The sequence below is a fragment of the Aquarana catesbeiana genome, linkage group LG04, assembly GCF_042186555.1.
Source record: "Aquarana catesbeiana isolate 2022-GZ linkage group LG04, ASM4218655v1, whole genome shotgun sequence".
Taxonomy (NCBI): domain Eukaryota; kingdom Metazoa; phylum Chordata; class Amphibia; order Anura; family Ranidae; genus Aquarana; species Aquarana catesbeiana.
Window position 1 is genome coordinate 268,369,921 of NC_133327.1, and position 17,058 is coordinate 268,386,978.

Genomic DNA, 17,058 nt, shown 5'->3' on the forward strand with positions numbered 1-17,058 from the left:
GGGCCACTTAGAAACTAAGGGCCCAATCTTCACCCTTCACGGCAGGTTCCGGTCACTTGGACCTTCAAGGACTGGTTACCCTGTCATGTTTAGGGTCCACTCCCTTGGACCTGTACAGCACCCTGCAGGAAATGCCTTAGCGCTGTAGTGTCCGGGAATCCACTCCGCAGGGTTCAGCGCCTGGAGGCCACATTACAGGCAAACCTTGCAGGATCTGAGTCTTCTTTGCGAGGCTCGGGTACCATTTATCTAAGCATAAAAGCCTGTCAAATGGATCCGATCAGTCAATCCCTTGATTCGTTTTGGAACAGTTTGTGGGACTAGAGACCTGGAGCTCAGCTCAAAAAAAGCGTGCCATCCACCTTGCAGACACTGGTAAAAAAAAACTAAAGTACTTCCTGTATGGGAGGGGTTATATAGGGGATCATTTCCTGTCTGAAGACCTTTGGTCTACCAGTGTTCAGTCACCAAAGTGTAACCCAGCAGGTAATAAATATTAGCCTGTGTCCCATGAAGTATGAAAAAGAAACGGAAGCCTTTAATAATGACAAGTTTGTCAACAGGGTCTTTCAAGCCTTGTGAGTTATCCACTGGTTAAGTTCTCGTATAAGGAAGAGACTGCCGCATCTACAGCTGGAATGCTCCATTTCTTAAACTTTTCCTCCATGGGATATAAAAGTGAAAACCTTTTAGGAAGGAACAAAAATCTTGTCAGGATGTTCCCAATCAGCATACAGCACCTGTACGAGCAGCGGGTGCAAGGGGAAAGCCTGAGGAGACTTCAGGGACCCCAAAGACAATGGAGGCTCAGATAGCTCTGCAGGAGGTAACAAAGGCAGAATGAACCATCTTGGTCAGAGTCTGGATCAAAAGCCTCTGACTGAGGCTGTTGCCAACTGGACATCTTCTGGCCTAGATTCCTCAGAAGCAGACTCATCTGCCAGGCCCTCCACAGAATCCTTGGCATTTAGCTCTTCCCCATCCTCGACCCATTCCTGCTTTAAATTAGGAGGCTCAGGGGAGGGGGATCTGTCACACTGCCACGCTGCAGGATGGGGGCAATCATGCCAGAAATCCTGTGCTAGGGCTGAGGACAGTTCATCCCTGGTGATAAAGGCTGAAGCCGCAGCATTGACTGTAGGACCAATACCAGACAGGCACAGCAGCTCAGATTGCCCAGAAGCCTCAGGTCCCTTAGGGGATACAATACTAGGGTTTCAACTAGGCTCCTTAGGGGCATAGGTGTGCCCTTTCCTGTAGGTGTTAGCCATGCTCCTCTTTTTTGAAGACATTGCAAGCCACAAAAAAGGGAGTACCAGGGTTTAGCATTATACCCCAGAAGGGAGACCCTTTAATAGGGCTCACCAAGCCCTTATGCAACAATCCTGCTAAGCTCTTTAGCTTGGCAACTAACACCTGGTGACTCACATGACCCGGGTAAGGAGGAATGAACTGCTGAAAGCAAAAGGTTTTCAGAGCCTGCTCTCTCTCACAGCTGTCCCCTGGAAGCACCGCATATCAGCCAGTTTAAGATGGCTGTGCGCTGGGACACTCTGCTCGGTCATGGTCCCGTGTATGTGCACACAATGCATTTTCGTGCACGGACCATCCAAAAAAACAAGACCGCTTAATCTTGCCAACAGTCAGCCCAAAACTCCGTGGTCACCACTACACAGGTGTCCAGCCTTAGCTAGATTGACAGATTGTTACACACATAGGCCATCCCACAATAAGTAAATGAGAGGGGATGTCACTTACCTGCCCAGGCCAAGGACAACCTTAGAAACCAAGCCCAATCTTCACCCATCATGGTGGGTTCCTGTCACTTGAGGACCTTAAAGGACTGGGTACTCCTTTTCATGTTTTAGGGTCCACTCCCTTGGACCTGTACAGCACCCTGCAGGAACACCTTAGCTCGGTGGTATCCAGGATTCCACTGTGCAGGGTCCAGCGCCGGATGCATTACAGGCAAAACCTTGCAGGATCCTTAAGTCTTCTTTGTGAGGCTTGGGTACCATCTATCTTTGCATATATGCTGGTTTCAAATGGATCCAAACAGTCAATCCCTTGATTCATTTTAGAACCATGCTGGGACTTAAAGACCTGGAGATCAAACAAACGTGTCCATCCACCTTGCAGACACTGTTAGAAAAACTTCCTGTATGAGAGGGGTTATATTAGGGGGATCACTTATCTAAAGACCTTTGGTCTCCCACTGTCCAGTCATCTGGAGTATAACCCAATAAAGAATAGCCTCACTGTGTCCCCTGATTTATGATAAAGAAAGCACATTACAGCCTAAACAAATATCTTGCATACTATTTAAATGGCAAAAGCATGCTTAAAGTATAATTGTGTTTAATTGGACTTTAAAATAATTTGGGTGTGCTAAACTAGGCCAAATAAAATTATACAACTACACATCCTTTGTTTGCATTGAAATATACTGTAATAGCATTACCTACATACAGTAAGCAGCACTGTGTTCCAGAAGCAGCCCGAGCAATTTCTCATTTGCTGCCAGATATACAGGCCAGGTTCACCTTTGGAACAGGTTACATTCCTTTTTTAGGGTGTAACATGTAAAAGCTCACGCCCTCCCTAACCCCATCCACTGCGAAAGTGGGCAGGGGATCCTCACAGCTGCTGTCACATTTTGAAAATTGCACAGCTGGCAGGACTCCACCTACACATTTGGGTCATTCAGTTGCAGCATGAATGCCACTGCAGCAGATAGCTTCTAGTTCTCAGTGGATTTCAAGGGCACTCAAGCTCCTTCATGGTCTATTCTTCATCCATCTTTGTAACTGAAAGCCCACACAGAGGTACGAGTACTTTGCTTGGGGGGGGGGGGGGTTGCGGGAGTATGCAGGACATTGTACATGCGATCCATTGACCATGGGTGCAACGCTTTGCAGGCTCCTGAACATAATTATTTTCCTGCAACATTGTACATTCATTTTGTCCTAAAAAGGTGAAACTAACCTTTAAAAGAGTCGGACTGACTGCTTCACCATTCAGAAGTCTATTTTTAGCAATGAACGCAAGACTTCCATTGTCTATCCATCCATCCTTGTATTTTTTTTTTTTTTTTTAAGAGAAAACACAAGGCATCTCCTAAATGACAGAAGCATCCAAGACAACCATTTAAAGCTGATAGACAGAAGTCGCAATACTGGTGCCAGAACACAGAGCATCTAAACTGTAGAAAACAAATGCCATTACAGGATACTATAGCGCACACAGAGGCTGCATAGTTATGCAACTGAAATGGTTTGTTTGGGCCAGCTTGGACAAAACCACTTAAAGTCAGCCTAAATATGAAATTCTATTGTTTCTGTAAGGACGAAAGTGCCAGTTGCTTGGTGCCTTTTAATAAGAGTTCTGCATCACAATTAGATTGGTAAAAGGCAAAATGCTGATCACATGATTTTGACTTGCCTAAAGATGCGATAACTTGGGAGTATAGTACACATGCTGGATATAGACCCTGGGTTATAGGCCACTTCCTTCAGATGACTGAACACTGGCAAAGCTTTGCTGGACATGCCCCCAGGGCATAGCCCTATAACCCTACCCCACTCCATGAGGCCTCGGTTTTAAAGCAAGCAAACGCAGAACCACACAGAAGGGGAGGAGGGTCAGCATCCTGTACATCAAGATATGGGATTTAGAGGCAAGTCAAAATTCTTTATCTTAAAATCTTACAGGACAAGGGCTGGATATTCATAGGCTGGCAATACATTAGACCATTTTATACAATTTTAGATTTACTAAAACCACTTTCAAATTGTACACAATGAGGCAGGCCCTTGCACTACATAGGCAGTGGTAAATCTAGAGGAAATAGAGTAGGAAAAATTGTATACTGTACGGCCAGCCATAAGACCTTGGGACATCCCTGAGATATGAATGAGAAGGGTAGGGAACACTGGCAAAAAAGTGCCGACAGGCCCAAGAAAGGTTAACTTGCCCAACTCAAGTGCTACTGCAAGAATCTTGTGGCTGACAGCTGCACCTGCAAAGGTTTGGACGTCCACTTGGAGAACTTAGAGCAAGTATGAACTGAAAACTAGGGGGTAGCTTTGAAAAGCTGGAGAACCAAGGTTTCATGTCGGAATGTCCAGGAAAACACCCACCAATCTGGAGGAATGAGCACAAAGTACTGGAGGTCGTCTTTACAGTGTAAGCTCTTGAGATAAGTCTTATCCACCTAGCAATAGTGAATTTTTAACTGCTTCAGCCCCAGAAAATTTTACCCCCTGCCTGACCAGAGCACTCTTTGCGATTTGGCACTGCGTCGCTTTAACTGACATATGCGCGGTCGTGCGACGTTGCACCCAAACAAATTTAATGTCCCCCCCCCACCCCCCACCCCCCACAAATAGAGCTTTCTTTTGGTGGTATTTAATCACCTCAGTGGTTTTTATTTTTTGCGCTATTAAAAAAAAAAAAAATTTGCTATAAATATCCCCCCAAAAAATATAAAAAAAAAAAAAAAAATTCTCAGTTTAGGCCGATATGTATAATATTTTTTTTTTTTTTTTTTTACAAAAAACACACAATCAAGTTATAAGCGTCTACAAAATAGGGGATAGTTTTATGGCTTTTCATTTTACTAGTAATGGCGTGATCTGTGATTTTTATAGGGACTTCAACATTATGGCAGACACGTCTGACAATTTTGACACTTTTGGTACCACTGGCATTTTTACAGCGATCAATGCTATAAAGATGCATTGATTACTGTAAAAATGTCACTGGCAGGGAAGGGTTAACACTAGGGGGCGATGAAGGGGTTAATGTGTTCTAACTGAAGGGGGAGTGGACTGTGTAGGGGAACAGATAGATAGCTGTTCATACTCTGTATGAGCAGATGATCAGTCACTTCTCCCCTCAGAGAAGCGGAAACTGTTTACACACAGATCCCGGTTCTCCGTGTGCCCCGAGCAATCGTGGGAGCCCAGAGGTGATCGCGGGCACTTGCACCAGCTCCGTGGGTGAGGTGACGCGCGCTGCGCCACAGGGCGAAGTGACGTTAAATAACGTTGTTTCGCCCAGCCAAGCCATTCTGCCACAGTACAACTGCAATGGCTGGTCGGCATGTGATTAAGCTCATGTTCTTTGCAATGACAGGATAACAGGACAAAGTCAGTTTTTCTAATAGCTGTAACATTCAAACAATGAAAAGCAACTATGGGGGTGTTTAGGAGCAATGCACAAAGAGGGAAGAACTAGGTCTAAAGTAAAAGAATTCCAGGTATGGATATTTATAGTTCCATACCATGTCTTTCGGATCTCTAGAAGCTGGAAAGCACTGTATTAGCCACTACTAGTAAGGTGATATTCAGTATCTTCTGGGTCCCATGCAGAGCCGCTTCCCTGCTTATTGGGAGCACAAAGGGTCACCCAGACAGCACAGGCATCATTCAAAGAATGCTTTGGACAAGGTGGAGAGTATTCTTTGAATGGTGCCTGTGCAAAGTGGGTGACATCCTTTGCTCCCAAATTCAGCAAGGCAGCTGCTTGGCACAGGGCCCAGAAATTTGTGGACATCACTGTAGTAGCATTACTACATTTACAGCTTCTAGAGGAAACCCACAGATATGGTATATGCATAGTTACATTTGCCCATGCAAGAACAAAGTAAATATGTAAAAATATCCATGGCAGTTAGAGGTCACCTTAGATATACAGCTTGGTCTTGGGCACAAGGCTACTTTCTCTAAAGATAAGGAATGACTCTTTACAAGAGCCACTAGTTCAGAGACATTGCAGTCAGACATAATAGCCGCTAAGATGGTCACCTTGCAGAAGAGATGATCTAAAAAGAGTTCAGGTAGGTTCAAAGGGTGGTTTCTACATGACAGAACCCAAGTTAAGTTACCAAGGAAGCACAGGGTACTGTAAGGGTGTGTTAATTCAAAAGACCCAGTGATAAGGGTTTTTATAAAAAAGGGTAAAACAAAGCCAGAGGTTTAGGAAACAAAATAATCAAGGCCCAAAAACTGCCAAAAAACAGGACTTGACCAAATTCTGGTGACATTTTGATGGTAGGAAGGCCAGGAGTATCTTTAGAATTGACAAAAAAAAAAAAAATAAATAAAAAAAAGGGGGGGGGGGGGGGATTTCATTTTCTGGAAGGATGACTTTTCTGGGCGGTGTCCTGAATGAGGTAGCCCAAGTATTCCAAATGAAGAGAAGGTTGGAGAACAGACTTGAAAAGTTGATTACCCAACTAAAAGCTTGAAGAGCCTGAATGGTACTGTGGATGTTTGCAAAAGAGATAAGCCCTTTAGAAGGTTTACTAGGTACTGCCACCTGAATGCCCCAAGTACTGAGAAGTACAAATAACTGAAAACTTTGGGTGAAGATAAGACTAAATGGCAGCATGACAAATTGGAAGCGTTTCTCTCCTACTGTGAAGCGCAGGAAGCATGGATAAAGTCGATATAGAAATATGTAGAATAAGCATCTTAGATGTCATCTGAAGCCAAGTATTTCCTAAAAAGGTTTAGGCACTTTTGGGGGGGGGGGGGGGGGGGGGGGGGGGGGGGGGGTGGTTCAGGATAGACTACCCATTTTTTTATGCATTTTTATTAAGTTTTATTTCTCCAACATTTAATACACAGTAAAATTATATCCAGCATCACTTCCAAAAAAAAAAAAAAAAAGTCTGAAAGCAGAGTCTTAAAGTGATCTGTCAAAGTTTAAACGTGGAAGACAGGGAGGGACTGTTTGTTGTTCATTGCCCTAGCTCAATTAGCTGTAGTTTGTCAAATTGCAGCCATAACGGTTGCAGAGCTGGGCCTCACGGAAGGCGATTCCGGCTCTCTACCGGCATGTGGAAGGCAATGTCATGGCCCCACTGGACAGGGTGGTCAGGCGCCCATTACCGCTGACTCATGGTTCAGCAGGCATGGACGTTACCCATCTTTCACCATGCACTGGGTGACTTCTGGCAGCTGGGAAGGATGCAGGACAGGGTGCAGTAGTGTTGGAGGTTGTTCCGCCACCACACCTCCAAAATTCTACTAGTGGTGATTCCGCACACTTCTCTCCTCCACCCCCTCTTCTTCCTTCATGGCTTCTTCCTGCGTTTATTTGTCCTCGAAACCAGCGGTGCTCTGTAGGTGATCAAGGGGCTACGCAGGCAAAGATGCCATGCGGTGCTTGAGCTGGTGTGCTTGGGGGGCAGGAGCCACACTGGGGCAGAGATTGTCAGCTCTGCAGGGGCAGGTTCAGAGGAGGAGGACACCACACCAGCTTAAGGCAGGTATGGCGGTTCCTCTGCCCTCCGGACAACTGACCCATGTGTCCTGTTTGGCTCACGTCCTTAACTTGGCGGTGGAGCGGTTCTTGGGCAGGTACCCAGGCATACAGGATGTCCTGAGGCAGGCCAGGATAGTGTGTGCATTTCCGCAGGTCATATAATGCCAGTGCTCGGCTGGCTGACCTCCACAAAGGAATTTAACCTGCCCAAGAACTGCCTAATCTGACATTCCCACCAAGTGGAACTTAACACTGGCCATGCTGCAGCAGCTGCACACACAGCAGAGGGCCATCAATGAGTACCTATGAGACTATGGCACCAGGACAGGGGACCTTTTTTTTCCCCCGCCAATGGGCTATGATCAGGGATGCATGCACTGTCCTGTCACCATTTGAGGAGGCCACGAGGATGTGAGCAGTGACAGTGCATGCTTTAGTGACACTGTCCCCCTTATCTACCTGTTGGAGCACACGCTGCATGGAATAATGGACAGGGCACTTGAGGCAGAACAGAGGGAGGAAGAGGAGGACTTCCTTACCTCTCAAGACCCCCTTTATCCAGACAGTGTTCCTGTGTGTCCTCGGGAGGATTGTGTCAGTATGGAGGTGGAGCCTGGAACTCAGCAGCAGCCTTCAAGGGATCATTTACAGTCCGAAGAAACCCATGGACTTGTACGTGGCTGGGAGGAGGTGGTTGAGGATCAGGTCATCCTTAATGACCCAGAGGGCTCTGGATCGAATGCCTCAGTAAACCTACGCTGCATGGCCTCCCTGATCCTGCGGAAGGATCCTCATATTCGTGGTATCAAGGGGAGGGATGATTACTGTGAGAAAAAAGGTTGTGTATATATTGCGCTGTCCTTATTAGATTAAGTTAAATAAGCAGCTAACACGATAAGTGATCAAATCTTGCAAGTAAACTTGGAATGTGAAAGTGCATAGCACTGCACTTTCACATTCCGAGGGATGATTACTGGCTGGCAACCCTCCTTGATCCACGTTACAAGGGTAAGGTTGCAGACCTTATCTTGCCGTCGCAGAGGATGAAACATCTTCAGGAGGCCTTGCGAAAGGTTTGTGCAACGCGTTTCCAGGGCCTGGGAGGTTACAATTTCTTTGTCCTCCTGGACAACGTGTTGCTGAGGCTTCGGTCAGTCACAGAAGGAGCGGTGGAGAAGGTGGCCGTCTGACCGATGCGTTCAGACAATTAAGTCTGCAGCCCCAAGGTCTGATTGGTTCCAGCAACCATCGCCAGCACCTGATTCACATGGTGCAGGATTACCTAGGGGCAAGGTCAGACTTGGACACCTTTCCCACCAAAAATTCTGGGTTACTGGGTCTTGAGGATGGATCACTGGCCAGAGCTTGCACAGTATGCAATTGATCTACTGGCCTGTCCTGCATCCAGCGTTTTCGGAACACATTCAGTGCTGCTGGAGGCTTTGTAACCGATCACAGCGTGCGCCTGTCCACTGAATCTACCGAAAAGGTGACCTTGATAAAAATGAATCAGTCTTGGATCACCAGCTACCAAGCACCTGATGTTACCGATTGATTTTTTATTTTTTTTAATGTGAGATCCCTTCAAGACTGCCTGTGCTGATGCTGTGTGACTAGTCTGTTATGCTGAGTCAATCCTCTTCCTTCTCAATTTACATGCGTGATAGCTTGTAAGAACATTTTTGGTTCTGGGCACCACCACCACCAGTGGCCAAGGCCCAATTTTTCTGCCCCTGTTTAACAGAGGGGTGTAATTATAATTTTTGACGCATTACTGTGCAGCAGGGCTCATACCTGCGCTCCAACTATAGCAACTGTGAGGACTTAGTGTTGTGGCACCAGCACCACCGGCCCAAATTTTCTGCCCCTGTTAAACAATTGCATGTAATTACACAAATAAAAAGATGTTACTCTTTCAGGTATAGTGGGATTTTTAGAGGGAGATAGTGTGTCTGTTGGTAGTAGGCCAGTAAAAAATTAAATTTTATTCAAAATAAATATATGTATATACACATTACAAACATAGCGTATAAGAACATAAACATGACCATCAAGTAGTATATTCAGAATTCATTCGTGATAAGTCAGCCGACATGTTTCGCAAAGAATTTTCGCTTCATCAGGGCATAAACGACATCACTAATTCATTTTAACTGTATAGGAGAACAAATAACTATGGTTACATGGTGGCCATGTGAGTAACTCACCTACTAGTACATGTCTAAAGCGCAGAGCAACCACCACCCTTGCCAAACGTCATCTAATGTACCAACTGGAGCATAATATCCCTGGGTGCCAGATCCCAGAAGAATAATGCCAACAGGTGAACTGGACCGCACAGTTGCAGGGCAAGAATCTGGCAAACTGTAATAAAAGAGAAAAAAAAAAAAAAAAAAAAAAAAAAAAAAAAAACCTCCTTAAGTTCCTAATCGGAGATAGATATATATCACAATAATAATGGAAAATCAATTATCCCACATGATATTGTTAAGGCAGGAGTAAATTTCAATACGATGTAATTGAGAACAGACTGGGGAAATAAACCCTATGTATGGAAAAAATGCCATATAGGGCAAAAGTTTCAATATGAGAGGATCCCCATTAAAGAGGCATGGTAGTGCATATATACAAATATGTGGACTAAGGGCTTAGGGGATAAAAACCTCACCCGGATCAATAAGCCTGATTTGCTATAGGAAATGCCGACCACCCATGGGTACCGCCAGCCGCAGCGTCCACAGGGAGAAGGGAAGGGCCCATAGCAAAAGCACATACAGGGCATCACCAGCAAAAGGGAAGGTTCAACACAGCGGGAACATCGCGACCCAATAAAACAGCTTGGCAGCAGAGCCCATCAGCACACACAAAGACCAATATGGATACTGCTTAGTGATCCCCACACCAACCAGATGCCCCGATCAGCATATAAAAAGAAGAGCATAGAGCTTACCTAGAAAACCAGGGGATGTCTGCAGCTCAACTCCTAATCAGGAGAGCCAGTTCCTGCCAGTCCCGATGGGTAATCGCAGGGTGCGTCTGTCCGACAGCACACCGGCGCTCCCCACCTTTAAAGTGTGCGGTCCCACCGGAAGCGAAAAGGTCAAGGCCGACCTCCGGCATCACTTCCGGTCCGGACGTCCCTGCAGGGACGCGCGCGCATACCCCGAGGCGGACGCGCGTGCATCCACCCAGGGAGATGCGCACGCACTGCCCAATTCACGCTGAGAAGCGTGAAGGGCATACGAGGGCAGATAAGAAAGGCTCCGCTCTCTTAAGCAGGGACGTCCGAATCCCCGTCTACGGCTTATGCACAACAGTGAAGCACACAGTGACACCAGCATGAGGGGGCCCATTAGTCAGTCCCGCATAGACTGTAAATATATACTGAACGCTAAACAAATATGTGCAATTTCTACAATAGCCTATACAGGGATCGTTACCTTAAAGCAAAACAGGCATGTATAGGCATAACTCATTAGAGTAAATACAAATGCAATACCCCAATCTCTATATATTTGGTATGATGGGAGAGGGATAAAAGGCTTAGAGGGACTGGTTACATAAAATAAAACTATATTGTCATAGAAAAGGTTTGTAAGAAAGTGCTGTGTTGAGGCCAGGTGGGTAAGTAGCTTGTTGGCTAAAGATCCACCTGGCTTCTTTCTGAAGTATCCTTTTGTCGACATTCCCTCCCCTTTCGAAGTCAGGAATGACTTCAGGGCAACAAAGGATACAAAAGTAGGATCAAAGCTATGATGCAGGCCGATGTGCTTGCAAATAGGAGTGTACAATAGCCCTGCATCCCTTCCCCCTGTGGACGCTGCGGCTGGCGGTACCCATGGGTGGTCGGCATTTCCTATAGCAAATCAGGCTTATTAATCCGGGTGAGGTTTTTATCCCCTAAGCCCTTAGTCCACATATTTGTATATATGCACTACCATGCCTCTTTAATTAATGGGGATCCTCTCAAATTGAAATTTTTGCCTTATACGGCATTTTTTCCATACATAGGGTTTATTTCCCCAGTCTGTTCTCTATTACTACATTGTATTGAAATTTACTCCTGCCTTAATATCATGTGGGATAATTGATTTTCCATTATTATTGTGATATATATCTATCTCTGATTAGGAACTTAAGGAGTTTTTTTTTCTCTTTTATTAGTTTGCCAGATTCTTGCCCTGCAACTGTGCAGTCCAGTTCTCCTGTTGGCATTCTTCTGGGATCTGGCACCCAGGGATTTTATGCTCCAGTTGATACATTAGATGACGTTTGGCAAGGGGGGTGGTTGCTCTGCGCTTTAGACATGTACTAGTAGGTGAGTTACTCAAATCAATCTTCTATTAGTTTTCTTATATCATATGTTTGTTCTATATCCATGGATGGCCACCATGTAACCATAGTTATTTGTTCTCTATACAGTTAAAATGAATTAGTGATGTCGTTTATGCCCTGATGAAGCGAAAATTCTTTGCGAAACATATCAGCTGACTTATCACGAATGAATTCTGAATATACTACTTGATGGTCATGTTTATGTTCTTATACGCTATGTTTGTAATGTGTATATACATATATTTAATTATTTTTCAATAAAATTGTATTTTTTACTAACCTATGTGGTACTGGCCTACTACCAACAGACACACTATCTCCCTCTAAAAATCCCACTATACCTGGATGAGTACCATCTCTATTTCTGTGTCTCATATCTAGGGATTGGGAGTCCCATCTGTTACTTCCTATTTTTAGTCCAACCACTTGTATTCTTAATCTAATATTTCACAGCAGGACCCGTTCCTGCACCCAAGAGTAACTGAGGGCTTACAGTGTTGTGGCAACACCAACACCTAAGGCCCCAATTTCTGCAGAGTATATAGGGCAGGCCCCTACTTTCAAACATCCAACTTACAAACGACTCCTACTTGCAAACGGAAAGACAACAGGAAGTGAGATGAAATCTACCCCTAGGAAAGGAAATTTTCTCCCGTAAGAGTTAATATGGGAAAAACGTGTCTCCTCTTCATTGATGCTTTATCACTGATCCTTGTTTCACTAAAAACCCCAAATTTTCAAAAAACATTTGTCATTGGGACAGAAAGTGAGGTGAAATCTTCTGAAGGTGCACAGACAGCAAAACAAATGTTACAGGGGTGATAACCCTTCCCTATGTTTTCCAAAAAGCTTAGATTTTTTGGCTGGAGCTACACTTTAAAAAGTGTACCAGTTCAAAATTACAAACAGATTCTATTTAACAACAAACCTACAGTCAGTCTTGTTTGCACTGCCTGTATACTGCTGTTCAGAGTATACAGGGCTTGGGGGTCCCACACCTTTAATTTGTATGCGGGGTTCCCCTTAATATCCATACAAGAACCAAAGGGCCTGGTAATGGACTTAGGAGGGGGGGTACCCATGCCGTTTGTCTCACTGATTTCCATCCATATTGCCAGGACCCGACATTACATTAAAGCCACAAGCAGTTTTAAATGACTTTTATTCCTTTAAAAAATGTCATTTTGTGCAGGGACTGTTATAAGCGAGGGAAACATGTGTCACTTTACAGGCATACTATAGACACCCCCAGGTACGATATTTAAAAGGAATTTCACTTTTTCAGCCGTTTTTAAAATTTATGCATTGATACATGTCCCCTGGGGCAGGACCCAGGTCCCCAAACCCTTTTAATGACAATACCTTGCATATTAGCCTTTAAAATTAGCACTTTATTTTGAATGTTCGAGTCCCATAGACTTTAATGGGGTTCTAAAGTTTGCACAAACTTTCGGTACGTTCGCAGGTTCTGGTGCGAACTGGTGGGGGGGGGGGGTTGGGGGGGGGGGTTCGGCTCATCCCTAATCAGGAGTATAGGAGCACAGGGAAGAAATCTCTGGCCTCCTGTAACACCCACCTCCGGGTCCTCTTTATTCCATTAAATATCAATGTCTTCTAGAGAAGGCCAACTGTGGTGGGGTGGAGGTGGCCCTTGGCACTTTCAAGCTCTGAACAAGGATACAGGGTGTACATGTGTTACCTGTCCATGCCACTAGTCTATAAAAGCTTTCAGACTTCACCAGTCAGTGGGCATACCCCCAGAAAGGCGTCAAGGTTTATCATGGTTGCCCTGCTTCTGATGTTGTATTAGACAATGAGGAGTTAGTGTTGATTGAATTCTGTTTACTTTGACTTCTTCAAATTAAACTAGTTAAACATTAGGCAGAAAAAGTCCAACACCTAAAGAAGCTAGCAATAAAAACAGAGGTCTCACTGACTGGGGTAGGGCGGGTACAAGTCCAGCAATCACCTGCCTATCACCAGCCTATAACCCAGGGATTATGAGTATCCAGCTTGTGACCTGCACTGCAAGTTGACAATTTTCCTGAGCCTACAGAACAGTCCCATCACCTTAACAATTTGGCAGTCAACTGAGGGGTGGGCAAAAACAGAAGAAAGCATATAGGACCACAAACTCAAGAAACCTCAAATTCACTGAACATCCATCTGATGGAACTTAACGTGTTAACAAAAGCCCTGGTGAACAAATCAAATAGGCTCCGATGAAAACTTTTCTAATTACCCAATGGTGGCACCAGATGCAGGATGAACCTTGAATAAGCCATCAGGAAGCACAATCCAAGTTTCTGAAATGCAGGTAGCAGAGGTATAGCCTCACAGAACACACTACATCGACAGTGCAGTGAAATTTAATTAGGCTTTTTCAGAGGTGAACATTAACGAAGGACAATATCCTGAATAAGTTAGACACAGGCTATGCTGGGGAGGAAGGAGGCATCTGGCCTGACAACTTTGTCTGTGCAACACAGGAGGTACTCAAGGCCAGATGTTGGTACAGCACAAAGTGGAGAAAAGAACATGTCCAACAGTACTTTCTTGGACAAAAGTTTCTCACTGTGGACCAGACAAAAAAGAAAAAAAAAGTCTTCCAAGTACAATGGTATTCTTTCACAGAAGTTAGCTTCCCAAGGATGGTTAAATCGGAAAGGACCGCCCATCTCAGGACTTCAGCCATGCTATTAACACTAGTGACTGAGAAGCATGATGAAACTGGCCTCTGCAGTATTGAGAAACATGTGGGCACCCTGCCCTTAAGAGGAAAAATCTATGAGGGACAAAAAGGCTGAAAGTCTGAACTCATCCCATGGAGACACCAAATTCCACAGAGGAAGCCTGAGTGTCCCTAGACCCATTTCAAACCTATCCAGTTAGTTGTACAACCCCTGGCAAAAATTATGGAATCACCATAAAGCAGATCACAGACCTGGCCAAAAAATTAAGGCATTTCAAATGGCAACTTTCTGGCTTTAAGAAACACTAAAAGAAATCAAGAAAAATAATTGTGGTGGCCAGTAACAGTTAGATTTATAGAACAAGCACAGGGAATAAATTATGGAATCACCCTGTAAATTTTCATTACAAACATTAACACCTGCATCAGATTAAATCTGCTTGTTAGTATGTAGGTAAAAAGGAGTGATCACACGGAGAGCTGTTGCAACAAGTGGACTGACATGAAGCATGGCTCAAACACCAGAGATGTCAATTGAAAAAAAAAAAAAAAAAAAAAAAAAGGATTATCAAACTCCTTAAAGAGGGTAAATCATCACGCAGTGTTGCACAAGATGTTGGTTGTTCACAATTGGCTGTGTCTAAAACATGGACCAAATACAAACATGGGAAGGTGGTTAAAGGCAAGCATACTGGTAGACCAAGGAAGACAAAGTCAAGACCGAAAACATACAACAAAACAAATGGAGGAACAAATGGGAGGAAACTGGAGTCAACATCTGTGAGACCGAACTGTAAGAAACCGCCTAAAGGAAATGGGATTTACATACAGAAAAGCTAAAAGAAAGCCATCTCTAACACCTAAACACAAATGATTGGATGAAAGTCATATTCAGTGATGATTCTCAAATCTGCATTGGGCAAGGTGATGATGCTGGAACTTCTGTTTGGTGCCGTTCCAATGAGATTTATGCAGACGACTGTCTGAAGAAAACATGCAAATTTCCACAGTCAATTATGATATGGGGCTGCATGTCAGGTAAAGGCACTGGGGAGATGGCTGTCATTAAATCTTCAATAAATGCACAGGTTTACATTGAAATTTTGGACACTTTTCTTATCCCATCTATTGAAAGGATGTTTGGGGATGATGAAATCATTTATTAAGATAATGCATCTTGCCATAGAGCAAAAACTGAAAAAATTCATTGAAGAAAGACACACAAGGTCAATGTCATGGCCTGCAAACAGTCCGGATCTCAATCCAATTTAAAATCTGTGGTGGAAGTTAAAGAAAATGGTCCATGACAAGGCTCCAACTCGCAAAGATGATTTGGCAACAGCAATCAGAGAAGGCTGGAGCCAGATTGATGAAGAGTACTGTTTATCACTCATTAAGTCAATGCCTCAGACGGCAAGCAGTTATAAAAGCCAGAGGTGGTGCAACAAAGTACTAGTAATGTGTTGGAGTGTTATTTTGTTTGTTTTTCATGATTCCATAATTTTTTCCTCAGTTGAATGATTCCATAATTTATTCCCTGTGCTTGTTCTATAAATCTAACTGTTACTGGCCACCACAATTTTTTTTCTTGATTTCTTTTAGTGTTTCTTAAAGCCAGAAAGTTGCCATTTGAAATGCCTTTAGTTTTTGGCCATGTCTGTGATCTGCTTTTTTTCTACAAAAACTGAAGGAACATCCTCAGGGACTGGTGATTCCATAATTTTTGCCAGGGGTTGTAGAATGTTGAAGCCAGCAAATTCATATCTGGCATCCCCCACCTGTGAGGAAGGGCTTTAAAAGGCCTCCAAATGGACCTACTCTCCAGATACAGAAAATGGCAACTGAGAAAGTCTCAATTTTCCAAGCCTGGAATGTTAACAGTGCACAGAGCCAGAAAGCAAGCTAAGAATGATCAAGTCCAATTATTTTAAAGTGGCATGACCCCTGGTACCACATTGAGAACAGACAAATCACAGCAGTAGCATTGTCCCATGGATTCTTGTTGGGTGTGCTCACAGCAGTAGTCCAGTTTAGAAATAACTGTCAGAACATTGAGTTGCAATGACCTGTAATGAAACTGAATACAGCACAGTCTCGAAGGTGGCAACCACTACCCTCAAACATGAACCAAGAGCTTCTTTCAAGCCGAGAGGTCACAAGCTAAAGATGGAAGGGGCAGAAGTCTGTCCCAGGGAAAAAAGACCCTAGACCGGACCACATTTAAGACCAAGCCCAGATTTACAATCCGAGATGGGCCAAAGAATGATTTCCTCATAAGCTTTCGCCCAAACCTCTGCAGAGTTTATACCTTCTGTCACATACCGGCCGTCAGGGACAGGAAGAGCTGCTTCATTAGATCCAGGTACCCAGCTACCCGGATCCCCTGAGCACAAAGCCAAAATAGGGGTAAGCACCTTGGTGAAAACAAACTGGTAATAAAGGTTGCCCACCATAAAACACAGTGCCAGCATAGAAGGAAAAATGGAAGTGTTCAGATATGTGTCCCCCGATATCTATGGAGGCCAGAAAAGCTCCCAGAAATAAATGAGGGAGTGGACAATCTGGCATTTTCCATGCAAAACCATTGAACCTACAGAACAGGTTGAAGAGTTTTATGGGCCAGAGATAGCCATTTGCTTTTGGGAAAATAAAGTGAGAAGAGTAGAAACCTCTACATTATTCTGCTATTGCTACAGGGATGAGGATTCCTTGGGATAAGAACTAACAGGCAACAGTAAAGAGGTCCAATTGTCATGACA

At 44.2% G+C, this 17,058-nt stretch overlaps 1 protein-coding gene across 22 annotated transcripts in view; it reads right to left on the reverse strand.

Annotated features, from left to right (window-relative positions):
- DIS3L2 (DIS3 like 3'-5' exoribonuclease 2) overlaps positions 1 to 17,058 on the reverse strand; it is a 1,051,599-nt gene that overhangs the window by 961,573 nt on the left and 72,968 nt on the right. Inside the window, exon 1 of one of the 22 annotated variants that reach the window (XM_073626495.1) lies at positions 2,986 to 3,094. The exons of the other annotated variants lie outside the window; for them this stretch is intronic. The gene's annotated coding sequence lies outside the window, so the exon portion shown is untranslated. Of the gene's footprint in view, positions 1 to 2,985; positions 3,095 to 17,058 lie in introns of those variants that run through there. 22 annotated transcript variants of the gene reach the window in all.